General features: G+C 45.0%; 1 protein-coding gene and 1 long non-coding RNA gene across 4 annotated transcripts in view; one reads left to right on the forward strand and one right to left on the reverse strand.

The window, feature by feature from the left end:
• LOC141159848 (uncharacterized) overlaps positions 1-730 on the reverse strand; it is a 31,621-nt gene extending 30,891 nt beyond the window's left edge. The window contains exon 1 of the long non-coding RNA XR_012249847.1: positions 81-730. This is a non-coding gene — a long non-coding RNA (uncharacterized lncRNA). The remainder of the gene's footprint in view (positions 1-80) is intronic.
• LNX1 (ligand of numb-protein X 1) overlaps positions 1-13,534 on the forward strand; it is a 314,205-nt gene that overhangs the window by 108,974 nt on the left and 191,697 nt on the right. The window lies entirely within an intron of this gene.

Consider the following 13,534-nt stretch of genomic DNA (forward strand, 5'->3'; position numbering starts at 1 on the left):
GAGGGGTTAAAACTTTTGGGAGTATGTTAGTATTGGACATGCAGCAGTCATATAGATGACAGAGGATTCATTGCTCCTACCTGTACGCATCTGTAGATTGAATGGAAGAGCACTTCACTTGTAGGCTAGTCGTTGACCATTGTGCTCCCCTTAAGCAGTAGCGCAGTATTTGTATTACTGTTCACTTTTTATTTCTTTTTTTTTTTTCTATTATTTAAAAGAAAAAAAAAAACATGTTTGTCCCTTTAAGATCCCTCATTTGTATGCTTGGGAGTCCTAATTAGTGTCCTTCCGTAGCTGAATCTTAGCATTCGCTCATGAATTAGCAATGACAAAAAAATATCATCTGTTTGCTGGCAGGGAGGCGATCCGTTTCTTTAGAGATTAACGTGGATGAACTGTTGAATATCCAGGATTTGTGGGTGTGAAATGCCTTTATGATAAATTCATTTCTCCAGTGACTGTGTTTGCTTCAAGAAGCATCAATAATATAGGCCACAATTGTAATAACCTTACAACTGGTGACTAAGCACCGCCGGCATGATGGATTAGTCCCGGTGACTGCAGCGACTGGGTTAAAATGTCATTGCAGAACACTTGGAACCCAGATCACAAGTTAAGCGCGAGCACGCCCTGACGAAACAGTCCTGACAATGAGCCCGTTGTAGAATTTCCCCTATCCACATGGTTAATCAGTAATTAATAGTTTAGTAATTGCTGGTGGCATGGCTGACAATGATGAGGGACAAGCTATGCCTACTCTGTAATTAGCTCTCCGCAAAGTCTGAATCAACAGGTATTTCTCGTCACGTGTCCCTATGTTTACATCTAGTGATTCACATCGGAGATAGTGTGAGGGCAAGGAGGCACATATAGGTGTAACCGTTTTAATAATCTGACATCACAGATTAACGATTAGCCTGCATACAGCAGACTCTACAGAGTCAACAGATTAGAGAATGATTATCCTGTAAGGAGAGCTGCTGTAGAACTGTCAGAAGAAATACTAAATCTAGAATATATAGAACGCAAAGGTGCTGCTCATAGGAAGAAGTGCTAAAGTTCACACATATCTATGTAAATGTTTCTACAGGTTCTGAGCGCTGGAGATATGTGAGATAAAGAAATGGGATCTCTAATAACTATAGTAGCCTTATCCCAATGGGATTAGCCAGGAGTAAACCAAAAAAGGGGTAATCCTCCGAGGAAAGCCTCCTCGTAAACCATAAATGTTTTCTGCAGGAGTGTGCAGGCGATCAGCTCCTGCAGGGGAAGGAGATATGTATATATACAGTGCCTACAAGTAGTATTCAACCCCCTGCAGATTTAGCTGGTTGACACATGCGGAATTAACAGAGCATTGTGACATTTGTACTGTAGATCAGCCTGGAAGTGGGAAATGCACTGCAGAAAATATTGTTTTTGTTTTTTTTTTTTGCTTTTTTTTAAAACGTTAAAAGTTAATTCAGAGTGTCATTTATTATTCAACCCCTCAAACCACAAGAATTCTGTTTGGTCCCCCTAAAGTATTAAGAAGTAGTTCAGGCACCAAGAATAATGAGCTTCACATGTGTGGATTAAAGATCTCTTTTGCCAGCCTTTTCTGACTATTTAAGACCCTCCCCAAACTTGTGAACAGCACTCAGACATGGTCAACATGGGAAAGACAAAGGAGCATTCCAAGGCCATCAGAGACAAGATCGTGAATGGTCACTAGGCTGGCAAGGGGTACAAAACCCTTTCCAAGGAGTTGAGCCTACCTGTCTCCACTGTTGGGAGCATCATCCGTAAGTGGAAGGCTTATGGAACTACTGTTAGCCTTCCACGGCCTGGACAGCCTTTGAAAGTGTCCTCCCGTGCCGAGGCCAGGCTTGTCCGAAGAGTCAAGGCTAACCCAAGGACAACAAGGAAGGAGCTCCGGGAAGATCTCATGGCAGTGGGGACATTGGTTTCAGTCAATACCATAAGTAACGTACTCCACCGCAATGGTCTCCGTTCCAGACGAGCCCGTAAGGTACCTTTACTTTCAAAGCGTCATGTCAAGGCTCGTCTACAGTTTGCTCATGATCACTTGGAGGACTCTGAGACAGACTGGTTCAAGGTTCTATGGTCTGATGAGACCAAGATCGAGATCTTTGGTGCCAACCACACACGTGACGTTTGGAGACTGGATGGCACTGCATACGACCCCAAGAATACCATCCCTACAGCCAAGCATGGTGGTGGCAGCATCATGCTGTGGGGCTGTTTCTCAGCCAAGGGGCCTGGCCATCTGGTCCGCATCCATGGGAAGATGGATAGCACGGCCTACCTGGAGATTTTGGCCAAGAACCTCCGCTCCTCCATCAAGGATCTTAAGATGGGTCGTAATTTCATCTTCCAACAAGACAACGACCCAAAGCACACAGCCAAGAAAACCAAGGCCTAGTTCAAGAGGGAAAAAGTCAAGGTGTTGGAGTGGCCTAGTCAGTCTCCTGACCTTAACCCAATTGAAAACTTGTGGAAGGAGCTCAAGAATAAAGTCCACATGAGACACCCAAAGAACCTAGATAACTTGGAGAAGATCTGCATGGAGGAGTGGGCCAAGATAACTCCACAGACCTGTGCCGGTCTGATCAGGTCTTATAAAAGACGATTATTAGCTGTAATTGCAAACAAGGGTTATTCCACAAAATATTAAACATAGGGGTTGCATAATAATTGACCCACACTTTTATGTTTAAAATTTAATAAAATTCAACTGAGCAACATAACTTTTTGGTTTGTAAGATTTATGCTTCTGTTCATAAAACCTACTCTCATTTGCAGTTTGAAGGCTCTAACTTATTTGCATCTTATCAAACCAGTTAAATCTGCAGGGGGTTGAATACTACTTGTAGGCACTGTATATACAGTTGAAACCAGAAGTTTACATACACTATATAAAAAGACACATATGCATGTTTTTCTCAATATCTGACATGAAATCAGAATAGACCTTTCCCATTTTAGGTCAATTAGGATTACCATCATTTGTAATATTTGCCAAATGCCAGAATAATGAGATACATAATGTTTTAAGGCATTTTTATTACTTACTGCAAAGTCAAAAGTTTACATACACTAAGATTACTGTGCCTTTAAACAATTCTGGATTGCCCATATGATGATGTCATGTATTTGGAAGCTTCTGATAGGTTTTTGGCAACATCTGAGTTAATTAGAGACACACCTGTGGATGTATTTTAATGCACACCTGAAACACATTGTGTTTTCCCCATATAATGTAGGGCCAGCACATGTAAGCCCTCTGTTACAGTATACTAGAATGCTGTATATATGTCCCAAATTCGCTCTGCAAGGCACAAAAAATAGTGTTATACTTACAGATGGAGTGGTCCGATGGGCGTCTCTGGACTTAATCCAGCGCCTCCTCTCTTCTTGTGATGCCGTCCTACTTCCCATGCTCTTTCGCAGGTGTACTTCTCTCTTCCCTGCCGAGTGCAGAGTAAAGCATTGTAGTGCGCATGTGCTGGGAAAGGCCAAAGAGCTTCGGTAACCTATAGGTTAAAGCCGGCGCAATGGTGCTATAGTACTTTGCTTTGCCCTCGGCAAGGCAGAGAGCAGTGACCCTGCACAGGAGCACGATGGAGGACACTGTGTGCGGTCACCTGGCAGTGTTTTGTGAAAGCACAACACTTGTAGATGTGTGTAATTACGGCTGTGGCCTCATGGCTGGAGAGGTGAAACTCCTTCCAGATGAGTAGTAGAGGAGAACGATATCACGTTGAATGGGCTGCACCGTGGTAAATGGGAAGCCTTTTGTGTTCCATAATGGTTCTTTATTGTTCCAATGCATTTCGGCACCGGACCAGCACCTTACTCAAGGTAAACAAAGATGCCAGTGTGGCGCCAAAACACAATGGAAAAATAAAGAACCATCTTGGAACGCAAAAGGCTTCTCATTCAATGTGATATCATCCTTCTCTACTACTCTTCACATTTCACACTTACTAAGCCTGATGAAGAGACTTGGGTAGTCTCGTAAGATTGCTATTTGTTACCATCTTTCGAGTTAGACATTAAAAGGTATCAACCACCGAGGACTATCATTTTTTAATATATTTGCAAGTCAATCGTTTTTTATTTACATGTTAGCACAAAAAAAAATCTGGATACAAACATTTGTAAGTCAAAATTGTATCAAATTATAAAATACAAAAGGTTGCAAATTTAGAAGCGCACTAGTCCTTTTTAGAGCAGTATATTGTTATTGGTGCTTAATGTCCTATTGCCCTTACTTCCAAAGTGCTACAAGGCATTGTGCATAACAAAAAGGCTTTAAAGTACATCACAAATACATAACACTATATAATGTAAGATAGAAAACAAATACGTTACTAAATGAGTGATGGACTGGTACACAGGTATACACTGTCCACAGGAGTTTCCAATCTGCAAGAGAAGGAGACAGGAGGTGAGGGTAGAAGCGGTTTATAGGGCAGAGTACTGGCAGCCGGGTTATTCTAGGTTGTCAGCTTTTCTGAAGAAGCGAGAATTTAACCTATTGGGGAAGTGAGTTTTAAAGTAATGGATGCACGGGTGAAATCTGGTAGACAATTGTGTAAGGAGCAGACAAGAGGAGAGCAAAGAAGCAGGACTGGAGGACTGGAGGACTGGAGATTACGTGTGTGAAGGAAGATTAGGATTAGGAGAGAGATGCATGGAGACAACAGGCTGTAAGTGATTCATAGTGTTTTGCTCAGAATTCTCAGGGCAATGAGTAGCCTATGATGGAATTGGGAGAAAAACAAAGGAGTAACGAGGGGGGAGATTGATTTACCGGGCAACAGAATTGAGGGTAGGTGGGTACAAGCGTGTGATATGGGAGGCCACAGAGACAAATGTTACAGAATGTTATTAGATTTTTTTTGTTGACAAAGGAGCAGATTTGAGAAGCATTTTTGAGTTGAATGGGGCAGAAGATGGTAAGGGTTTGGATGTGTGGGAAGAGTCAAAGGTTCCCACGAAGGAATAAGACTTGAGGCAGTGAGACTGGGGAGAGTGAGGAACAATTAACAGAGGTGGATAGATCTGATGAGGGGTTCAAAAGATAATGACTTCAGTTTTCTCAATGTTGCACTTTTGAAAGCAAGAGGAGGATATAACTGATAAAGATTCTGGTATTTCAGATAGCAAAGAGGTGACATCTGTGTCAGAGAGGTACTGGTAAGTATCAGCATTAGGCTATGTGCCCACGATGCAGAAATGAAGCAGAAAATTTCTGCAGCGTTTCTGCATGTTCTTGGCAGTAAAAACGCTTGCGGATTTTACACGCGTTTTTGACGCGTTTTTGCAGCGTTTTTCCATGCGGATTTGACTTGCGTTTTTCAAATGCATTGGGACCTCAAATCCGCATGCAGAAACGCACAAATAATGGACATGCTGCGGATTTTTCCGCAAGGAAAATCCGCTGGGGGAAATTCCGCAGCATGGGCATGGAACATGCAGATTTTCATTGGGGATAATGAGTAACGGATTACCAAGCGTTTTGCAAGCGTTTATGCTGCGGAAATTCCGCAGCAAAAACGCTTGAAAAACGCACAGTGGGCACGCAACCTAAAAGTGCTACTGAAATTCATGGGATTCTATGAGTTGTCCCATGTAAATTTTATAGAGAAGAGTAGGGGTCCAAGGACAGAGCCTTCAGAGCACCAATAGAGGAAAGACATGAGGTGATGTGTGAATTGGAGATATTTGTTTGCTAATGTACAATGAGATCCAGTAGAGTGCCAAGTCTGTGATGCCAGTGGATTAAAGAGTTTGTAACACGATGGAGTGGTCAACTGCATTGAACTCAGAGAATAAGGTCTATAAGACGAAGCATTGAGTAGTATTGTGAAAGTTTGGCAAATAGCAAATCAATTGTGACTTTTGTTATAGTCATTCAATAGATTGGTGGGGTCTGGAGTCGAACTGTAGCTGGTCAAAAAGCAAGTTGGATGAGAAGCGGAAGGATATTTTGTTCAAGAAGTTTACAAGCTAGATGGGTCGAGGGATGGCATTTGAACAATTGGTGTAATATTTCTTTGCTTAAAGGAAAAAGCAAATAAGCCAATGGTTAATGGCAGGAGGAATAGATGGGTTGGGAAAACCAATGTAGGGGGATGGAATGGGATAGAGTCAAGTGCACAGGTGGTGAGGTGTGATTTGCAGAGCACAGAGAGAAGCTTTTCATCCATAATTTGGAGAAGCTAGTTATATGGTTAGATGATTGGGCCGATGTGTAGAGGGCTCGTGAGGTTTGTAGGTTGAAGCTATGATGATGTTAATCTTCTATGTAAAATATTTGGCTATGTGTTGAGATGAGCGATATGGGAGGGGGAACCGGAAAATTAACTAATAGTAAATGTATTAATACAAATTTATTTCGCAAATGAAAAACATGAACTTTGTAGGAGGGACTCAAGAGGTCTGCACTTGTTGAAGGCTCCATTAGAACGCACGTCTTTTATGTTATTATGTAACCTACTGGTTGGCACTGTTTATGGGGTCACTTTCAGACTGGAAACTATTGATGAAACATCCTGTCTGCCACTGTTTATGTGGTTACTCTCTGACTTGCACCGAGAAATACATTTTCTGCTATAGGTTTTAAACTTCAGTGCACTGATCTTTACCTCTGGCACAATGAAGTGTTGTACAGAATGATGTAAGATCACATAACTAGTATGCCCAATTACACTGGACCTTACGTAACTATAGACAAAATGTCACCATGGCAGACCTCTAGAATATTAATGAATCATGTCCTCAGAAATTGGCCCCGTTACTTTTAATTATTCCTCACCATACTGTTTCTCTTCTTTAAAGGGAATCTGTCAGCAGGTTTTTGTTATGTAATCCAAGTGCAGCATAAGGTAGGGGCTGAGACACTGATTTCAGGAATGTGTCACTTACTAAGCTGTTTCCTGTTTTTTCAATACAATGAGTGCTTTATCAACATGAGATTATCACTGCCAGACTGGTGCCCACGTGAGACCTGGTCCAACCACGTCCCCAGCACTGATTAGCAATATATAATGTACACAGAAAGCTGTGGTGTGGGCTGGGTTAGCTTTCCAAGCTCTGCTATATGCTAGATCTAAAAACTCTGATTGTGTCAGAACCACTGCACCCAGTAAAGTAAGTGATGCATTGCTGGAATCAGGGTCTCTACCCCTACATTATGCCACTCTCAGATGAGGTAAATAAAACCTGGTCGCAGTTTTTCTTTAATGAACATTTGCTTTACAAATCTCAGTCATGTTTCTATATCTCAATCTCATATTGTACTTAATTACAGGTAGAAAGCCCTTGAATAGTCTCATCTGCACATTGTTTAGAGGTAACATTACAAGTGTCACTGTCACTATCTAAGATGTCTCGGAGCAACTTACTCTCTTCTGTGATAAATACTTGCTGGAATGATCTAAACATATATTTTTATGGGGATTTGAATGACTGACTTTAACATGTAACGCAATCTCCAACCTTACACATCACAAGTAACTAATACTAATGATTAGTGATGAGCGAGCACACTCGCAAGTACTCGGTACTCGCCTGAGCATCTCAGTACTCGAGATGCTCAGAGCTCGCCGAGTACTTGCGAGATGCTCGGGCGGATTCTCGGGTCTCCTCCCTGCATGTTTGGTGCTCTTTAGAGCGCCAATCAACATGTAGGGATTGCCTGCCACACACTGTAATGCCGCAGCCATGGTGGTTGTGGCATTACAGTGATTGGATAGACGCACAGAGTCATCAGATCTATATCAGACCTGGCGCCGCCATGCTCGTCACAGTCACTCCGGAATCAGGCAGAGTAGGGTGAGGTGCTGCTGAGCTAGGGAGAGATTCACTTGTTTCTTAGGCAGTGTAGGTAGAAAAGAAGTATATTACACATATCCATCTCAACAAACAGTCCTTCTGAGGACTAATCCATCTGCAGAGATATCAGGCAGGCAGTGTATATAGGCAGGCAGTGTATATAGCAGACTGCAGTGCATATAGCACAAGAGGCTCCATTCCAGTTCTGCCTTCTGCTGCTGTTAGACATTCCTAGACAAAGGCCCAGGTCTCAGGGGCCAGGAATAATTATTTTTGCAACTTAATCCTCATTATTTGCTTAAATAGCAATCCAGAGAACACCGTTTTTCTGCTCCATTTGCTTGTTGGCATTGCAGAATACAGCCAGGTCCTTTCCATATTACAGTGCTAAAAATCCAGCTATTTAAAACTGTAGTTTGTCCGTCACACCGATCACATATAACTGCGCTGAAAATACTGCCGTTTCTGGCCTCCATTCAAATTTTTTACAGTGTGTCAGCAAAGTTTTTCACACCGGTTTGCTGTTCAAAATAGTTACCTACAGGCCAGGTATTTAAAACTGTGGTTTCTCCGTCACACGGATCACATATAACTTCGCTCCAAATTCAGCCATTTGTAGTGAGCGTGGAAGACACTGTCCTCCATTTAAAATGGGCAAGGCGCGTGGCAAGGGACGGGGAACTGGATGTGATGGTGATGGTGCATGCATAGGCCGAGGCCGTGGGCAAGCTGAAATCGTGCCACAACAAACACCCACATCTTCTCGCCCGACCTTCCTGTCCGAATTCCTAGGGGACTGCAGCACACCACTATTGAACCCAGAGCAGTGTCAAAATGTTGTTGGTTGGATAGCGGATAATGCTTCCAGTCACTTTGCCACCACCATCCTATCTTCCACACGGTCAAGTCTCAGTAGCCGTGAGTCTGGACTGAATATTCCTCACCCTGATCCTCCTTCCTCCCACCATGCCGAGTGCCTGGAGACAACTGATCCCACACTTGGACACTCCGAAGAGCTGTTCACTTTTCCATTTATAGATTCGGGCCTCTCGCCCGCTCCACTTGAAGCGGGGCAAGAGCAGACCGCATGTAGAGATGCCCAAATATTTGAGCAGCCACGGTCACATGAAGGCGACTGTGGGAAAGTGTCACAAGAGGTGGACGATGATGAGACACAATTGCCAGAAAGTCAGGAGGAGGACCAGGGTGCGGAAGTGGAAGACGAGGTGGTGGATGATATAGTAACTGACCCAATCTGGCAGGAGGACATGCAGAGTGAGGGCTGCAGCACACAGGAGGAGGGAGGCAGAGCACCCCAACAGGTAGGAAGAAGCAGTGTGGTGGCCGCAGACAGAAGGAAGGCAACCGTTCCCCGTAACACCAGCACGAAGAAAGTTGTCAGTACAACTGTTAGGTCTTCCCGAGTCTGGTTGTTTTTTAAAGACTCTGCTGATAACCCCAAAAAGGCCATTTGCACCACCTGCCAGGCCAGCATCAGCAGGGGTGGCAAAACTAGCAGCCTAACCACCACCAGCATGATCGGGCACATGGCAGCAAAGCACCCGACTTTGTGGGCTGAACCCCAGGGTCCAGGAGCAGTGTCTGCGGGTGGCACCACTACTTCTTCCGCTGTTGTGCATGCAAGCCAATCCCCTGTCCATGGTGCATGCGAAGATGCCTCCTACCCTGCACCTGTCGTTGCACACACTCAAGTAGCAGCATCAGGAAGCACTTTCAGGTCCTTGTCCCTGCGCAGAGTTTGGTTGTCCATACCCCAGTCCTTGGAACGCAAGCGCAAATACACAGCCAACGCCCCACAGGCCACACTACTAAATTCCCACATTTCATGACTGCTTGCGCTCGAAATGTTGCCTTTTAGGCTCGTGGAGACGGAAGCATTCCGCAACCTGATGACGGCGGCCGTCCCTCGGTACTCGGTCCCCAGCCGCCACTATTTCTCCCGGTGTGCCGTCCCCGCATTACACAAGCACGTGTCCCAAAACATTAGCCGTGCCCTCAACAACGCAGTTACCGGGAAAGTCCACCTAACCACGGACACGTGGACAAGTGCTTGTGGGCAGGGACAGTACATCTCGCTGACGGCACACTGGGTTAACATAGTGGAAACCGGGACCCAGTCGGACCTTGGGACAGAACACGTCCTCCCGACGCCAATGATTGCGGGCCCTAGGTCAATCAGGGTTGCCCCCACAGTCTACAGCTCCTGCACCTCATCCTCCTCCTCCTCTTCAGCCTCCATCTCCGAAATGACCACATCAGTCACAAGCTGGAAGCACTGCAGCACTGCCTCGGCCAAGCGTTGAAGCTAATATGCTTAGGTGACAAACCGCACAATGCTGAAGCATTGTGGACAGCTCTGAAAGAGCAGGCAGATCTGTGGCTCACACCGCTGAACCTACAGCATGGTTGTGTGTGACAATGGCCGGAACCTGGTGGCAGCTCTGAGGCGAGGCGAGCTCACACACATACCATGCCTGGCCCATGTGTTTAACCTCATGGTTCAGCGATTTCTCAAATCCTACCCGGAGCTGCCGGATCTGCTACTTAAAGTACGCCGCCTGTGTGCCCATTTTAGAAAGTCACCTATAGTTTCCGCCGCCCTTGCCGTGTTTCAGCAGCGTTTGCTGCTTATGGCTCACAGACTGGTGTGTGATGTCCCCACGTGTTGGAACTCTACACTGCAGATGTTGAGAAGGATTTGTGAGCAGAAGAGGGCAGTTGTTGAGTACCATCATCAACAAGGCCCATCGGTATTCAGTTCAGACTCCACACATAAGACCTCAGGAGTGGACATGGATGTCAGACATATGTACCATCCTCCAAAACTTTGAGGACTTCACCAAGATGGTGAGCGGCGATGACACCATAATTAGCATCAGCATCCCACTTCTTTGCCTTCTGAAATGCTCTCTGCTCACAATCAAAGAGGATGCTTTGCAGGCGGAGCACGATGAGATGGAGCAAGGAACCATACAGGGTGATTACACACAGCTCAGCCTCATGTCATCTCAATGTGGATTGGGTGACAATGAGGAAGAATAGGAGGAGGAGGAAGAACAGGAGCTAGATTCATGCACTATAGATGGTACTACCTGCACAACTGTCAGACCGTCTGTTCAGCATGGATGGCCTGAGGACAGAGAGGAGGACGAGAGCATGACTGACCATTTTGTTGAGGACACGGAAGTCTTGCCTGTTAGCAGTCTGGCACGCATGGCTGAGTTTATGTTACGCAGCCTTTCCCATGACCCTCACATTCTCAAAATTTTGGGTGACAGTCATTACTGGTTGGTGACACTTCTAGACCCATGCTACAAGGAGAACTTTCTATCTCTTATTCCTGAGGCGGACAGGTCTACAAAAATGGGGCTGTACCAGAAGGCCCTTGTTGCGAAACTATTAAAAAAATTCCCATCTGAAAACGTTGGCGGCAGAGGGCATAGTTCGTTGGACAACCAAGGAGTACAGGTGAGAGAGACACAACTCCAATCCAGCAGAGGCAGGGGAACACTGTCAAAGTTCTGGGAGAATTTTCTCAGCCCCTCCCATCGCACAGGCCCTGAGGCGCAGGGTACTCTCACAAGGAGTGCAAAGTTTGGGAAGATGCTGAGGGAGTACCTTGCCGACCGTACCAACGTCCTCCGTGATTCCTCTGTGCCTTATAATTATTGGGTATCCAAGTTGGATACGTGGAATGAACTGGCTCTCTATGCCTTGGAGATCGTGGCCTGCCCTGCCGCTAGCGTTTTATCAGAGCGGGTTTTTAGTGCTGCTGGTGGAATTATAACTGATAAGTGCATCCGCCTGTCAACTGAAAATGCTGACAGGCTGACTCTTATAAAAATGAACAAGGGCTGGATTGGGCCAGACTTTTCAACACCACCGAATGATAGCAACGTAACATAAACTCAAATCCAGTGTCTTTTTGGGAGGTGTATTCCCATGCACCTTTTCACACCCACACATGGGTATACTCTTCCTGATTTTGGCTATTTGTCCTTATCCACCTCCTTCTCCTCATCCTCCACCACCATATCACCAGGGTGACCGTGGTTCGTGATGCAACATTCGCATAATTTTTTTAAAGGGTGTTTATGATGCCCGTAAAAAAAACATTTTATACAGTATGTTCATGTATACCCCCTAGGGGTAAATGTTTGTCAGCCCATACACTTAGTGCATGGGCATTACAAGTATAGGAGACCTGCTCCTTTCTAATGGGAACATTTTTTATGAGGCCCTCCTCCACGTCTCTTCCAAGGGGCATTGGAGTGCCTCCAGATTTTTGGCAGCCCTTGCATTCACTGCATAGGCCAACACTATGGTAGACCCACTTGCTAATAATGGGAAAAAAATTTCATGAGGCCCTCTACGTCTCTTCCAAGGGGCATTGGAGTGCCTCCAAATTTTTGGCAACCCTTGCATTCACTGCATAGGCAAACACAATGGGAGACCCACTTTCTAATAAAGGGAACATTGTTTTCAGGAGGCCCTATGACCCCCACGTCTCTGCCAAGGGGTATTGGAGTGCCTCCAAATTTTTGGTAACCCTTGCATTCACTGCATAGGCAGACACAATGGGAGACCCACTTCCTAATAAAGGGAACATTGTTTTCAGGAGTCCCTCTGACCTCCACATCTCTTCCAAGGGGCATTGGAGTGCCTCCAAATTTTTGGCAACCCTTGCATTCACTACATATACAAACACAATGGGAGTCTCTTCAAAGGGGTATTGGGGTGCGTCCAAATTTTGGGCAGCACTGACACTGCATACTCAATAACAGTATAGGAGACCCACTCTTTAGTAATGGGAACAATAAAGCATAGCCGGCTGATGGCTCTCTAAGAATAGTGAGGGCCGACTGCTGGTCCTATAAGAATAGTAAAGACCGCCTGATGGCCCTATAAAAATATTCTTTGTGACTTTCAGAGTCCCTCCTTCATAAATGAAGCACGATGTGTCTGATGATATCTCACACACCACATGGCTAGATAAGGTTGTAAAATGTTAAAATGACATTTCCCGGTGAATGCATTTGTCACGGTTGAAAGCAATGCAAAAGTGCAAAAACGCATCAAAAGCGCTAAATGTGAACATAGCCCAAGGTGTAGAGGAGTATTTTTGTTTTGGGTTATTTATTTTGCTTTATATACAAGTCATTACCCTGGAAAGGATGTTCCTTAACATATTTCCCAGGAAAATCCATTTTGGTTTCGTTTCTGTATGTTTTATTGTGAGTCCGTAAAAGTGGCGCAATACCTCTGACAAGGTTGTTGACAGCAGTGATCTGGGAGTCAGAAATGCTTCCAGGGGTCTTCCCCATGCTGTTCTCATGTAATTTGAGCACTGTTCCCATCGATATGGGCAATTTTTAGGCCCTCTGCAGACCGCCGGGGTGAGCGGCCTGAAAAATGCTCGCGTTTCCCATAGACTTACATTGGGCTCGTTGCTCGGGTCGAGCACCCGAGTATTCCAATGTGCTCGACCCGAGCAACGAGTACCCGAGCATTTTAGTGCTCGCCCATCACTACTAATGATCTGATATCAAACCAAAGAAACCCTCCATTCTACACCTCACCTTCTTCACCTCACCTTCTCTCTATATAGTTATCATGCCCTCTTTTCTTTGCCTATAAGGCCTTCACTGGTATCCCTGCAATCTTG

The sequence above is a fragment of the Phyllobates terribilis genome, unplaced genomic scaffold (genome assembly GCF_046119375.1).
Source record: "Phyllobates terribilis strain yellow unplaced genomic scaffold, ASM4611937v1 Scaffold_1__5_contigs__length_1240528914, whole genome shotgun sequence".
Lineage (NCBI taxonomy): Eukaryota > Metazoa > Chordata > Amphibia > Anura > Dendrobatidae > Phyllobates > Phyllobates terribilis.